Source organism: Malus domestica, chromosome 10, assembly GCF_042453785.1.
Source record: "Malus domestica chromosome 10, GDT2T_hap1".
Lineage (NCBI taxonomy): Eukaryota > Viridiplantae > Streptophyta > Magnoliopsida > Rosales > Rosaceae > Malus > Malus domestica.
In genome coordinates, this window is record NC_091670.1 from 18362666 (window position 1) to 18379559 (window position 16894).

Sequence of the window (16894 nt, forward strand, 5' to 3'; positions counted from 1 at the left end):
CAAGATGATTCTTTCACCCAGCAAGTATAACCCGCTGAAGAGTTGGAGAATGTCTTTATCTCAAAAGATTATCCAGATCGCATGGTGAAGATTGTCACCACCTTGTCACCACCCATTCGGTTGGCATTGATCACTTTTTTGCAAGAGAACATTGAGGTCTTCGCCTGGTCATACGAGGACATGCTAGGCATCTCTCCCGATATCATCTGTCATCGCTTAAGTATTGACCCCAAGACCAAGCCAATGAGACAGAAGCGAGGATCTTATAATGCTGAATAGTACGAGGCAATGAAGGCAGAAGTTGAAAAACTCAAAGGCATAGGCTTCGTCCGCGAAGTCAATTATCCAACGTGGGTAGCAAATGTTGTCCTTGTTAAGAAGAATCCGACCAAGGAAAGTCTCCTGCTCCAAAAGGTCTTGTGGAGAATGTGTGTCGATTACACCAACCTAAACAAATGATGCCCGAATGATAGCTTTCCTCTTCCTCTCATAGACAGACTTATAGACTCTACGGTAGGGTGTGAACTCCTAAGCTTTATGGATGCTTACTCAGGATACAACTAAATCCTCATGAACCCTTTGGACCAAGAACACACAGCCTTCACTAATGATAGGGGACTATATTGCTATAAATTCATGCCATTCGGCCTAAAGAATGTAGGAGCGACTTATCAGAGACTGGTCAATTCAATATTCGTCGAACAGATTGGGAAGAGTATGGAAGTTTACGTTGATGATATGCTAGTCAAGAGTAAACATGCTGACCAACACATCACCAACCTATCTGAAACTTTCATCATTCTGAAGAGGTATCGAATGAGGTTGAACCCCAACAAATGTGCCTTCGGTGTAGGCTTTGGAAAATTCTTAAGCTTCATGATAAGCCAACGAGGCATTGAGGCTAATCCTGAGAAGATCAAAGCATCCTCGACATGAAGGAACCGGTAATTTCAAAAGACATCCAGAGCCTTACTGGCAAGGTGGCAGCCTTAACTAGGTTCATCTCTAAGGCCACAGACAGATGTCATCCTTTCTTCAAAGCACTTAAGGGAAGTAAGAAGTACATTACATGGATTGATGAATGTGCTGAGGCATTCAAGAACCTCAAAGACTACATGAGTAAAGCCCTTTTGCTCTCCAAACCTGAGGTTGGTGACACTCTCATTATCTATATGTCGGTATCGGCTTCAGCAGTAAGTTCTGTTCTCATTCGAAAGGATGGTAATGTCGAACGGCTTGTCTACTACGCTAATAAGGCCTTACAAGATGCAGAGATAGGATAATCCAACATTGAGAAATTGGCTCTAGCATTGGTCATGTCTGCTCGAAAATTTCGCCCTTACTTCCAAGCACACTCCATCATCGTGCTTACCAATCATCCTTTTGACAGATACTCCAAAATCCTAACACTTACGGGCGAATGATCAAATGGGTGATAGCATTGGGTGAGTTTGACATCTCCTCCCAACCAAAGTCAGCTGAAAAGGGCCAAGTAGTGGCAGACTTCATCGCCGACTTCACATATCATGTTTACATTGTTTCTACGCCTAAAGAAGTGGTTTCATTACCTTCGGAAGCTCAGAAAACAAAACCAACAGCCCCAACATGGAGCCTATATGTTGATGGCTCGTCCAACCAACATGGTTATGGAGCAGGACTAGTCCTTACGACCCCTGACAAAGTGGCAATGGAGTATGCTCTTCATTTCAAATTCAAGGTGTTAAACAATGAGGACGAATATGAAGCCCTTCTAGCAGGCTTACGTTTGGCCAAACACCTTAGGGTTAAACGAATTGATATCTTCAGTGACTCCCAATTGGTGGTTAACCAGGTCACCAACAACTTTGACGCTAAGGATAGCTCCATAGCAGCATATCTGGCATAAACACAATTGTTGCTCAAGCACTTCCACTACCAAATCATCCAAATTCCTCAAGCGGCAAACAGTTATGCAGATGCTTTGGCTCGCCTCTCCTCAGCGGTGGAAGACAAGATTGGGAGAAAAATTCAGGTCGAATTGTTGGCAGCACCAAGCATCATGGCTACGGAAGTGTGCAACTTACAATAGGGGATAGCTGGATTACCCCGATTTATAGATTCCTTGCTCATGGCACCCTTCCAAATGACAAAGTCCAAGCTAAGCAGATTTGATACAAGGCTACCCGTTACTTGATCATTAATGACCAACTCTACAAGCGGGGTTTTAACCTACCATACCTAAGATGCCTTACGTCCGTAGAGGCAAAAACCGTCATTCGGGAAATACATGAAGGAGTCTACAGAGATCATGCTGGATCTCGATCCCTAGCACACAAGGCATTTCGCCAAGGATATTGCTGGCCAACACTCCATCAAGATGCCATCAGAATATCCCGCTCATGTGATAAGTGTCAACGTTACGCAACTATTCCTCACTCCCCTCCCAAGCCGCTCACTCTTATGATCAACCCTTGGCCCTTCACCCAATGGGGACTTGATTTGATAGGCCCAATGCCTGCAGGGAAGGGCAAGGTTTGCTATGCAATCGTTGTAGTTGACTACTTCACAAAGTGGGCCGAAGTAGAACCCTTGGCAACCATTACTAAGGCAAAAATAGAAGACTTCGTATGGAAGAACATCCTTTGCAGATTCGGCATTCCCAATACGATAGTCATTGACAACGGGTGACAGTTCAACAACAATAAGTTCAGGATGTTCTGCTCTAAGCCCCAGTTTGGTAGTGAGGTGCTTAAAAAAAAAGCTAGGGTGAAAAAAAGGTAGAAGGATTTGAGGTGTTTGGTAAATTTTCCAAAAGCAGCTTTGTTTTAAAGCTGAGGGTGAAAAGAAGCCCAAAACCGGAAGCTGCTATTTGCAGCTTCCCAAAAACAGCTGCAGCTTCCCAAACCAAAAACACGGGTGAACAGTGTAGGTTTAGTGAATTTTTCAATAATCCAAAATTGCCCTCCTTCCTTACAGTCTCTCATCTCCGCCTCTCTCTCCTTCTCGCCTTCCTCCTTTCTTTCCTTCAGTCTACTCTCCTCTCGCATACCCGAACCAGGAAACCAGATCTCTCTCGTTCTCTCGTTCCAAAACCAGCGTTCTCCCTTGTTCTCTCATTCTCCAGGTTCGTTTGGTAAGTTTCTCTTGTAAATTTTATTTATTTATTTGTTTGGATTTTTAACTTTGGGGATGGGAGAGGGAAAAAGGGGTGGGAAGAGCAAAGGGATGAGGGTATGGGTGTCGGGAAAAACAATTGGGGATGGAGGGTGGGGAAAAATTAATTGGGGAAGGTGATATGGTTTGTGGAAAAAAATAATTGGGAAAAAAATAATTGGGGAAAAATTAGGGTTTGTGGAGGAAACAAGAAAAATTGAGAAGGTCTGCTTCTGATTTGGGTTTAGGTAAAGGATAATTTTTTATAAAGCTTTGCTCTAGTTCTAATCTGTGAACTGTGCTTCTGATTTGTCATCCCTTTGTCAGTGTTCGTATCGTATCTCTCTAGAAGGAAATGGGTTTCTGAGGACATCGCTGAGGCTGTACTCGAATAGGTGGGTTATTTTTGTCTTGGTACAAAATTCGGTTTTCATGTTTTTGATAAATCTGTTTTGTGATTGCATTTAAATGGTATTTGGTTTATGTGTTTACGTATTAGTTTGCACTTGAAATGAGTTTTCTTTCAAGCATTTTGTAATTTTCGTGATCATATTCAATTAGTGGTACATATCCTCTCGTGAAACATAGGGATTAAAGTAGAAGACCAAAACTTGAAAGAATGAAATTAGGGTAGCTGATTTCTGTTAAATTTGAGCATGGAGTGTTTGCAGCAACGTTGACTGTTGCAGGCTGGCCCAGCTGTATCCTACACAAAAGAGAAACTTTTGATTGATAATTCCTACTGCAAGTTTCAAATGTTTACAACATCAACCTCTAAATCATAGCTTTGTAAAGTACTTACCAGGTTACATGATTTCTAACGTGTCTTATGGTTTTAAGCAAGAAAATGCAATGTCAAACAAAGAAAATGCATTCTGCAAACCCAAAAAACATATGATGCCCCAAAATGAAGTCCAAGATGAACGAAATATCTTGATCATCATAAGTTGGGTGCAACAAAATGCTTCCCAAAAGTACTTCAGCCTGCTTGGAATTATGTCTTTAAGATTTATTGCTAAAATTCAGCATGTCAACATTATACAGCTGAAAGCCACTGAAAACACTAACGAAAATAAGAATAAAAAAAACTGCACAATTCCAACTACAAAAGGGAAGACAAAAAGCAGTTGTTAAAAACCAGAGGCTCTGTCACTTACGTGTACTGATGAAGAAAGTGACGAACATAATCAGACACAATTTGAGAATCAGCAGCCTGAGAACAGAATATTAGACAGATTAATGACAGAACAGAGCAACTACAAAGTCTGTTACCAGCCACCCAAAAAAAGGCCTTGTTACTTAGCTATTGAACAATGTTCCTGAGAGATTGAATGATTCAAAAACAAATTAAGCAGGAGTAAAGAGAGATAAAGAATGAAATAGGTAGAAGTCGTTAGGTGTTTGTTGGTTAGGATTAGATAAAGAATGAAATAGGTAGAAGTGGTTATATGTTCTGGTGTGTTCATCTTCTTTTCTTTTAGGTTTTTTGGTGTTTGTTGGTTTGGCTTTCAGCTCTTACTTGAAACAAGGTTTTTCAGAGATTAGGATTAGATAGACTACTTGTTTCATTTCTCATTCTTCTTGTCTACTAAAAAAATAATAATAGTCAAGTGAATATTTTTTATCTTATTCATCGTGTGAATTTTCATGTATTTTTATGGTTGATCTATGTATTTTTATGGTTGATCTATGTGTTAATGAATTTTCATGTATTTTTATGGTTCATCGTGTGAATTCTTCAAGGATAGTTGACATTACATTCTGAAATTCCAAAGAATAATCGAACCACTTTTCAAACTTATATGTTAATTAACATAATTTTTTTTCTTTCTATAATGTGGTCCTTTTTATTATAAGTTTTCTCTTCTGTTCAAACTAACTTCCACTTAATGAATTAGTGTGATGAAATGTTTAATTAGTCTAGAATGCTTTAATGGTCGTAAATTGTTGTGTCCGAGTAGTCTTATATAATAAATAGTTGTATGGAAAATCACATGGACTAAAATTACATTTGGTAAACCTGTGGGGTATCCATATAAGCATGTGTTGGTAAACTTGTGGGGTATCCATATAAACCTGTGCAATTTAATCTTGTGATTAATGGTCTAGTTTTTTTCCCAAACTGTGATGTAATCTTTTGTAGTTGTATGTGGATCGTTTATTGGTTATTTCTTGGTTATATTACAAATCAGTAGTTGGTATCAATGGCAAAGAATGGGGCATCTTCGTCAAATCCTATTGCTACATGGAATGCCCACAATATATCTATATTTTGTGATATTTGCATCAAGGAGGTTGAGGCCGGACATCGTCCGGGCACTCACTTTGACAAAGATGGATATGCAAATATTAGAGCTAACTTCAAGGCAGAGACAGGGCATGATTATGAAAGAAAGCAACTGAAAAATAAGTGGGATGCACTTAAAAATGAGTGGAAGTTGTGGAAAGAGCTAGTTGGTAAAGAAACTGGCCTAGGGTGGAATTCGAGCAAGGGTACCGTTGATGCCTCTCAGGAGTGGTGGAATAATAAAATTCAGGTTTGTGTATTTATTTTTTAATATGTATTATGATATCATGCAATATGGCTTAACCATATTCTTTCTTACTTGTAGATAAACAAAGAATATGGAAAATTCTGAAAAAAAAGGCATTAGTCCTGAGATGGAGGACAAGTTAGACAGGATGTTCTCGAACACAGTTGCTACCGGTGAACATGCATGGGCACCTTCCTCTGGAGTACTACCACCAGATACAAGAGATGAATCTATAGGACAAGTTGATTCAGATGATAAGGATGAAATTGAGACCATGCAGGATATAAGGCAAGCTAGTAGGAAGGGAAAAAAAAGAGCGGCTAACCAAGGAGAATTGCAAAACAAGAAAGGGAAAAAAATTGGAGGTGCTGTAAAACTTTGTGGTCAAATTGACCGTCTTGTTGAAGTTTATGAAACTAAGAGTTCTGTAAACTCATTGATGTCCAAACTGCATATAGGAAATAGTATTTCAGAAGTGTTAGCGACTATTGCACAATTGCCTGGTTGTGAGCCAACTAGCGAGTTATGGCTGTTTGCTACATGTTTATTTTGTAACGCAGAGAAGCGAGAGGTGTTTGGCACGATGAAAGATCCTGAAGTCTAGCTAACTTGGTTGTAATATATGTTCAACAAAGAACAATAGGGAGCTAAAAGCCTAAAACTATGAATTAGGACTATATGTGTGGTTGTACTTTGCATTAAGATTATGTATTGAATGTTACTACATGTTTATTGAATGTTGGATTATATGTTGAATGTTGAATTATGATTTCTTGTTAAACGTTGGATTATGACTTGTTCTTGAATGTCGGAGTATGACTTCTTAGTGATTGTTGGATTATGACTTGTGGAATGTTGAATTATGTGTTAGGTTACAGGTGTATATTCAATATGAATACCTCTGATGATGATGTTCAGGATTTGGAGGATGGTGTAATTATATGCGCTGTAGCGAGAGCTATTGAAACATATTATTTAAAATATGTCCACAAAACACCGTGTATGAATTCTTCCCAAACAAGTAATATTTGGTTGATGGAAGTACTACAAGGAAATCATGTGCAATGCTATAGAATGTTTAGGATGAACAAAGATGTCTTTTATAGATTATCCAATGACTTGCAAACTAATTATGGGTTGAAAGGTTCAAGGAAAATGAATGCAATTGAAATATTAGGAATGTTCTTACATATGTTGGGACATGGTGTGAAAAATAGATTAGCTCAAGAGAGATTTCAACATTCTGGTGAGACTGTTAGTAGATATTTTGGTGTTGTGTTAGATATCGTATATAAGATGGCAATAGATATTATCAAACCGATGGATTCTGAGATTCGTGGCATTCCCCAAGAAATAAGGAGAGATACAAGATACATGCCTTATTTTAAGGTAAATTTTGACTCGTCTTCTAACTTATTTGTAAACTATAAGTGTAGGTTGACGATTTTCTTCTATGTTATTATTTTTAGGATTGTATTGGTGCCATAGATGGAGTACATGTTGAGGCTTCAATACCACCTCCGGATCAAGTTCCATACATTGGTAGGAAAGGAATACCGACACAAAATGTTATGGTTGCATGTAATTTTGACATGCAATTCACATTTGCTTGTGCCGGATGGGAAGGCACTGCACATGATACAAGGGTTTTTTTATGCGTGCTACGGAATCCAAATTTAAACTTTCCAAAGCCTCCAAATGGTAATCTTCATACTTATTTATAACAATTTACATACTTGCTTTGTATAATTATTACAATACAAAACAAAATTTTCAATTTTCAAGAAAATATTATTTGGTAGATGCGGGGTACCCACAAATGAGAGGTTATTTGGGACCATATAAAGGTGAAAGATATCATCTCCCGGATTTTCGTAAGGGTCCCAAACCAACGGGTCATAAAGAGGTATTCAACCACATGCATTCTTCTCTAAGGAGCATCATTGAACGAACTTTTGGGGTATGGAAGAAAAGATGGGCAATTTTAAGGGATATGCCTAATTACCCGTTCAATAAGCAAGTGAAGATTGTCATTGCTACAATGGCTCTTCATAACTACATACGGAGGTATTCTGAAAGTGATCGTCATTTTGATGACCCCAGGGACTATTGTGAAGAGTGCGATAGTAGTGATGATGATGATGAAGAATACCAAAATTATCAAGTTGAAGGATCCCATGAGATAGAAGCATTAAGAAATAGAATAGCAGCAAGTTTGATGAATGCATCTAATTAGACTACTTTCAAGTACATTAACAATATTGTACTAATGTATCCTAGCTATTCAGTCTAAAATATTTCAATTGAAGTACTTTGTCATACTAATTAATATTTAAGATAAAGTTTATAAATATTTCTGTTTTTAAAATAAAGTAATTTAATAATTCACTTTTATTTGTTAAGAAAATTAAATTAATAGCACATATAGTATTATACCATTTTTGGTCATTTCACACAGTCACAGCTGTTTTACATAAAAGTTTACCAAACACTTTTTTTTCCAAAAGCACTTTTACAAAAAAGTTTACCAAACACTCTGCTGGCTTTATTTCACAGCCGCTTATTCTCACAGCACAACCGCTTATTCTCACAGTAGCTTTTTTTCAAAGCACAGCAATACCAAACCAGCCCTAAGTTCAACATCAACTTATGTTTTGCCTCCCCAGCTCATCCCCAGTCTAATGGACAAGTTGAAGCCATCAACAAAATAATCAAGAGAACTTGAAAACCAGCTTGAACAAGGCTAAAGGTTGTTGGCCAGAATTTGTACCCCAAGTTCTTTGGTCATACCGCATTTCTTATTGGACATCAACAGGAGAAACCCCATTCTCACTTGCCTTTGGTACATAGGCAGTTGTCCCAGTTGAGCTTGAGCAAGCAACGTTCCAAGTCCAGAACTATATGCAAAGTGAAAATGATAAACAACTTACCCTCAACTTAGATCTAGTCGAGGAACACAGAAACCAGGCTCACTTGAGGAATGTCGCCTACAAGCAGCGCATCTCTAACTACTATGACTCAAGGGTCAAACATCGTTCTTTCAAAGTGGGGGACTGGGTATTGAAGAAAAGATTACTCTACGATAGAGTCCCGAGTGAAGGAACACTTAGTCTAAACTGGGATGGACCGTTTAAAGTTGTTGGCATCAGTTGCCCTGGCTCCTACAAGCTTAGAAACTCCGATGGCAAGACCCTTGGCCATCTATAGAACGCTGATCACTTGAAGTACTATTACAAGTAAACTCACATTGTACAAGTGTTAAGCTTCAGCCGTTCGGCATCCTATGTAACGAAGACTATTTGGCATGAATTCAATAAAGAGGTGATTTAGACAACTCAGTCCTAATCCTCTTACATTCCTAATCCTCTTACATTCCTAGCAATGAAACACTGGGGTTCAAAGCTTCAACATGAATGCTTCCAACATGAAACAAAGTCTATGTCAACAAGACTATACAAATAAACGAACAACTTCACAGTATATTCGTTCAATCATACATTCTAACACATTCATACATAAGCCAACTGTGCTTTGAAAGGGTTCAACATACTTTGTGTCATTCGACACTTGCTACAATGTGCCTTGACACCTTGCCCTTATTCTCACCAACCAGGTGATGAAATGTGAAGAAGGAACTCATCTTCATGCCACCAACCAGGTGATGAAATGTACAACCTGTACTCTCCTCCATGCCATCAACCAGGTGATGAAATGTACAGCCCATACTCTTCTTCATGCCACCAACCGGGTGAAGAAGGAACTCATCTTTATGCCACCAACCAGGTGATGAAATGTACAACCCTTACTCTCCTTCATGCCACAAACTAGGTGATGAAATGTACAACCCGTACTCTAATATCATTTGGCAACTTGCCATTCATGCCACCAACTAGATGATGAAAAGTACAACCCGTACTTTCCTTCATGCCACCAACCAAGTGATGAAATGTACAACCCTTACTCTCCTTCATGCCACAAACTAGGTGATGAAATGTACAACCCGTACTCTAATATCATTTGGCAACTTGCCATTCAGGCCACCAACTAGATGATGAAAAATACAACCCGTACTCTCTTTCATGCCACCAACCAAGTGATGAAATGTACAACCCGTACTCTAATATCATTTGGCAACTTCCCACTCATGCCACCAACCAAGTGAAGAAGGAACTCATCTTCATGCCATCAACTAGGTGATGAAATGTATAACCCGCACTCTCCTTCATGCCACCAACCAGGTGATGAAATGTATAACCCATACTCTAATATCATTTAGCAACTTGCCATTCATGCCACCAACCAGGTAAAGAAGGAACTCATCCTCGTGCCACCAACCAAGTGATGAAATGTGACGAAAGGTGATGAAGAAACTCACCTTCGTACCACCAACCAAGTGATGAAAGCAACTCACCATTCATTCCACCTACCAGAAGACGAGTGGTACAACTTGTACATGTGAACTCTTAGCATTCACAAATAATAAAAAACCCTCAAGCTTAACAACTCAACTAAGGGAACACTTATGCCCAACAAGAGTTATAGTCACCAACAAAGTCTTATTACAAGCCAATAACAACTTCAGTGCATGGCATACGAAGATCAAGCTATTCAGGCCTCTTGCATCTGCTTCAAACATTTCCCCTCTATAGCAATGCAAACACTACAACTCGTAGAAAGCTTCACACACTCTTGATCAAGACAGTGTGAAGCAAAACCAATTTATGGTGCCAACAAAAGCTTCATCAAAGTAGTTCAACCACAATTCTCAAAAGCTTCACACACTCTTGATCAGGACAGTGTGAAGCAAAACCAATTTATGGTGCCAACAAGAGCTTCATCAAAGGGGTTCAACCACAATTCTCAAAAGCTTCACACACTCTTGATCAAGACAGTATGAAGCAAAACTAATTTATGATGCCAACAAGAGCTTCATCAATGGAGGGCAACCACAATTCTCAAAAGCTTCACACACTTTTGATCAAGACAGTATGAAGCAAAACCAATATATGGTGCCAACAAAAGCTTCATCAAAGGAGTTCAACCACAATTTTCAAAAGCTTCACACACTCTTAATCAAGACAGTGTGAAGCAAAACCAATTTATGGTGCCAACAAGAACTTCATCAATGGAGGGTAACCACAATTCTCAAAAGCTTCACACACTCTTGATCAAGACAATGTGAAGCAAAACTAATTTATGGTGCCAACAAAAGCTTTATCAATGGAGGGCAACTACAATTCTCAAACCTTCGAAGCAAATTCAAGACTGTTCGAAGCAAATTCAATTTATATGGTTCATTCAAACCTTCGATTACTACAAGATGTGGCTTGCATCACAATCTCTTACTCAACAGTGTGGAAGCAAAATTTGTATATGTTGTCTCTCCCACATTTTCAAATTTCTAGTTTCCCAAAAAAAAAAGCTTCACATTATCTTGATCAAGATAGTGTGAAGCAAAATCAATTCGTGGTACCCAACAAAAGCTTCACCACAAAAGCTTTACCTACAAAGCTTCAACTCCAAAGCTTCACCTACAAAAGCTTCACCCACAATAGCTTCATCCATAAAAGCTTCACCAACAAAAGCTTCACCCACAAAAGCTTTACCCACCACAAAAGCTTCACCTACAAAAGCTTCACCCATAAAAGCTTCACCAACAAAAGCTTCACCCACAAAAGCTTCCCCAACAAAAGCTTCACCCAGAAAAGCTTCCCCACTCACAAAAGCTTCCCCCACCACAAAAGCTTCACCCATAAAAGCTTCACCAACAAAAGCTTCACCCACCACAAAAGCTTCACCCATAAAAGCTTCACCAACAAAAGCTTCACCAACAAAAGCTTCATCGACAAAAGCTTCCCCACCCATAAAAGCTTCCCCAACAAAAGTTTCACCCACAAAAGCTTCCCCACCCACAAAAGCTTCCCCCACCATAAAAGCTTCACCAACAAAAGCTTCACCAACAAAAGCTTCACCCACCACAAAAGCTTCACCCATAAAAGCTTCACCAACAAAAACTTCACCCACCACAAAAGCTTCACCAACAAAAGCTTCACCCACAAAAGCTTCACCTACAAAGCTTCAACACAAAAGCTTCACCTACAAAAGCTTCACACTATCTTGATCAAGATAGTGTGAAGCAAAATCAATTCATGGTACCCAACAAAGCTTCAACCTCAAAGCTTCATCTACAAAACTTCACCTATAAAGCTTAATATATATATATATATTTTCGGAAATTCGAAAATTAAAAAATTCGAAAATTCGAAAATTAAAAAAAAAAAAAAATATATATATATATATATATATATATAAGCCTAGGCCTCCTCTTCTTTCGGCCTAACAACTTTCATAACAAATATATATGAAGGAGGAGTTTGGGGCTACCACTTAGAAAGGAAAATGGTGAAGTTTTGTTACTTTGGAAACTTGGCTACTAGCAAGACACCTCCTTCGTCAACTCCCTCGACCGGAGACTTGGGGGACTCCTACCATATGCTACTGCACCTTGATACTCGGAAGTCTCATGACCGCTCAGTGACTTGGATTTTTTCAAGTCTCCAACCGAGAAGTTTCCTCACTCGGGAAATTAAGGGAGCACTATCTCAACCTACATGCTTCACTCACAAAGCTTCAACATACAAGCTTCAACAAAAGGAAAAATTCAAAGAACTTAGTGAAGAAGGCCTTGGTGTATTTAACACAATATGTTGAAATGAAGCAAAGTTTGTTTATTAATATCTCCGATAAGTTACAAATATGTACATATACATGAATCAAAATAAACAAACAAGAGGGAGCCTTCACAAAGGTTGCTCAGGAGAAGTCTCAGCAGTCGGCAGAGCCCGAGAAAGAGGACGCACCAGAGGGTGATTATTTGGAGCCTCAGTACTAGGCAGAACCCCAGAAGGAGGAGGCACCGAAGGTTGATCATTTGGAGCTTCATTACGTAGTACAGCCCCAGAAGACGAAGGCAATAAATGCCTTTGGAACAAACCCACAAACCTCTAATGATCAAGTAAAATTTGACCATCAGATTCCTGCAGCTGGTCAATCTTCCTCTTCATGTTTGTAGCATAGTCATGTGCGAACCTATGCAACTGTTTATTCTCATGCTTGAGCCCTTTGATCTCCTGTTTAAGACTTATCACTTCAGCTGCCAATGATTCAACTTGGAGGGTTCGAGCAAATAGGTGTTGGGCCATATTAGACACAGAACCTACACACTGAGAGCCAGAGAATCTTTAACAACCAACTCATCTGACCATTTAGAAAGTAGTCTGTTATCTTTGGGAGTGAAAAGGTTTCTGGCCACCACCACAGCGGCCATATCATTCTTCATCACAGAGTCCCCAACGGTAAGAGGACCAGTAGGGGATAAAAAGGATGGGCGCCATATGTTGTCTTGAAAAGGCATGGCTGCCTCTTCACCAAAGTTCAAGTCAAAACGACGGTTAGATGGGCCAGACATTTTTCAGAAATGATGAAGGAGAAATGAGGTCCAATAAATCTCCGAAGTACAAAAATAAGGGGAAAATTCCTACAAGCAATAACTCTCTGAATGTACTTCTTGCACACAATTGGTGCCCTTATAAAAAAAATGACAACATGGTCGTTGGTTAAAAAATCGAAGAGGCACTACTCTCCGGATTTCGAAGAGGCACCGTTTTCCACACGCAACATCAACTCCTCAGGTACCACAAATAACTTTGCCAAAGATCTCTAACAAAATTTAGACACATAAATTTTGAAGGTCCAGCTACCCTACTATTACCCACAAGGGTAAAGGAACAGCACCACTGCTTGATAACTAGAAAGTCCCTATGTGTGTTAACCTCCGTGCTCCGTGGCAAGGTAGACTGGCAAAAATGCCCAACCTTTACTCACATTCAAGAAAACACTCCCAACAAGATTGCTTGCTCAAAAATCGAAGAGGCACCACTCTCCGAATCTCAAGAGCCAGACTCCCAACAGGATTACTTGCTCAAAAATCGAAGAGGCACTGTCCTTCGAATCTCGAGAGCTAGACTCCCAACAGGATTACTTTCTCAAAAATCAAAGAGACATTGCTCTTCAAATCTCAAGAGTCAGACTCTCAACAAGATTGCTTTCTCAAAAATCGAAGAGGCACTGTTCTCTGAATCTCGAGAGTCAGATCCCCGACAGGATTGCTTGTTTGAAAACCAAATTGGCACCGCTTTCTGAACTTCGAGAGCCAGATTTCCTTGGATAAAGCTTGTCTACAATTTTTACACGCAACATCAGCTTTCTAGATACCATAGACCATTTTTTCAAAGTGCTCTAACAAAGTTAAAACACGTGAAGCTTGCAGCTCCCACTACATTGCTATGACCAAGAAGGGTAAAGGAATAGCACTACTACTTGTTATTAGGGAGACTTTTATATATGTCGACCTTCATCCTCCACAGCCAGGCAGACCTGCAAATAAAAAAAAATGCTCAACTTTTCTTCACATCCGAGAGGGCACTTTCAGCAGAATCTCTCGAAATATTCAGCTTATTTTCCCCTCGATAATGCCTCTGCAAACAAGCCACACCAGAGCAAGAGTATCTCATATCATTAGGGTTAAAATCAAGAGTATCCCATATCATGCTTTTTCCCTGTCTTTTCCTTTGGCCTTGTTCTTACCTATAAGACAAGGAGAAAGAGAGCAATCAGTCAGCACTTGGAATCAAGCTTCCAGTCAGGAACTGACTACCTAGAACCCTTGCTTGATTACTTACCTGACATTGCTCTCAAGTATTCATCTTCAACATCTTATGCTTCCAGAGAATATACCATATATGCCTGAGGAACAGATAGGCAAGTGAGAATGATACAAGGAAGCATGTGGAGACAAGCGTAACAGAACACGTGCCAATACATCCACTACTTTGTCAACAGCAAAAGTATCCTCTATCATCAGGGTCGAACGTACTCTAGATTTGATGGACTTGTTTTGACCCTCAAATTCTTGAGTCGGCCTTATACTCTGGAGGAAACCAGAAAACCCTCCAACCCAGTTCAAGAATAAGTCTGTGGAAAGTTACTTTTTCAAAAGCAAAAGTATCTTATATCATCTCTTCTCCATTTGCTTCTCCTTACCCTTGTTGTTGTTTACGACACAAGGAGAAGGAGAACAATCAACCGGAAGCCGAAGTCAAACCTCTGATCCAGGTTGCTTACTTGGAAGTCTGATTACTTACCATGTCTGTTACCTCCTTCGGCAAATCTCCTAGCTCGGCGACTTAGGAGACTCTTACTATAGGGTTTGTATCGCACTTGACCAAGCCCGAAACTACAAGTAAGCTTCACATGAAATTGATACATTACCTTGTGAATCTTCATCGGTTAAAGATACCACCCCTGGATTGAGGAAAAGTACTTCCAGAGAAGATGCCACATCTACATATGAGACAGATAAAGCAAGTGAAAATGATACAACACTTCGGTACTTAGAAGTTTCGTGATTACTCAATGGCTTGGATCTTGCAAGTTCCCAATCGAGGAGCTTCCCTCACTCGAGAACTTAAGGGAGCACTGTTTGTACCATACTTGACCAATCCCGAAACTACTTAGCACCGGTCAATGTTATACTGTCAATGACCCAGAAGAGTTTCCTTCCAACCAGGAGGCCAATCACAGCGTGACACGTGTCGACATCAGAAGCCAATCATAGCGCGACACGTGTCGACATCAGAAGCCAATCACAACACGACACGTGTCAATGTCAGAATGAAACTAGAAACTCTCTTCTATAAATTGAGATCATTCTCTCACAATATTTCCAAATGTCATTTGTACTAAATCATTCACTAGTACTCACTAAAGGAGAGCTTGAACCTATGTACTTGTGTAAACCCTTCACAATTAATGAGAACTCCTCTACTCCGTGGACGTAGCCAATCTGGGTGAACCACGTACATCTTGTGTTTGCTTCCCTGTCCCTATCCATTTACATACTTATCCACACTAGTGACCGGAACAATCTAGCGAAGGTCACAAATTTAACACTTTCTGTTGTACCAAAGTCCCCACTGACTTTGTGCATCAACATAGGTATTATATTGTTTAGAGGAATAGTTGGTCTCATTCTTTTTTATTCTATCATCTCCATAATTTTTTCAGATCCAATTAAGAAGACATGTCATTAAAAAAGTCTTTATAACACATGTTTAACGGAAGCTCAAACCAAACTTCACTTGCGTCGTAAATACGATTGAGCTGCTCACAAGCTTGACGAACTGAGCAAAGTTGAAGTCCAATTTATTTCAAAAAGTAAATCTAACTTTGGTATAGATTAGCCACACCTAGGTATTAAATAGTAACTAATAGTATTTAAGGTTAGCAAAACTAAACCTAAACCCGAAACCGTGCTACGACAAAACTACTAAACTTCAAAGGGTTAACCACAATTTACGTCATTTTCAACCAAAAGAGCTAAACATAGTCCGTCTATATTTATAGCCCCAAAAAATATTTTCAAATAAACAGTGTAGACCATACTCATATATCATCTTCAACCGAATAGGCTAAATATAGCATCTCAATAATTTATTAGTTTTAAGTTTACACTTTTAAATTTATTGGTTAATTTAATTAAACTACATTTGGGTGTTTTCACATCTAGTCATTGAATTTGAATTAATTATTGCAACTGAGGAGTTGAGATCCAAAAAAAGTGCTAAGGCCATACCAATGGAGAGTGTTAAAGGTCTAAAAGCCAAAAAATGACCTAATTTGCTCAAAACTCATCTCTAACCGATGGTTGGGTTATAGTTCTATGGAGTCCACCAAACTATTATTTGGTCAAAAGTGCATCGGGCTGGCCAAATGTATCCCCCAATGAACACTACAAGGCCATATTTATATACCATCTCCAACGAAGAAGGCTATTTTTTAGCCCCCTTAATAATTTATTATTTTTAAGTTTGTTCTTTAACTTTATTGGTTAATTGAATTAAATTACCATATTTATAAATGAGTAACTCTCCAAATTTCTTATCTTTATGTAAACTTAATATTTTTTTGGAATGCTATGTTTGTTTTGCTTCAAAAAAAAAATTAAAAAATTTTTTTTTTAGAAAGGAGTTTTAAGAATATGAAGAATAGAAATAAAATGAGGTAAGATAGTATAGAATGGTGAAAAAGATGTGAGAAATGGTGTAGAAATGGCTTTAGATACTTATAGGGAAAAATTAGAATTAAATTTTTTTTTTTAAATTTCGTCT

General features: G+C 38.9%; 1 long non-coding RNA gene across 1 annotated transcript; it reads left to right on the forward strand.

Moving 5' to 3' along the window:
• The first annotated feature begins 6588 nt into the window (after window positions 1-6588).
• LOC139188344 (uncharacterized) lies at window positions 6589-7974 on the forward strand. Its single transcript, XR_011571718.1, has 2 exons — window positions 6589-7055; window positions 7136-7974. It is a non-coding gene; the product is annotated as an uncharacterized lncRNA (long non-coding RNA).
• The last annotated feature ends 8920 nt before the right edge of the window (window positions 7975-16894 follow it).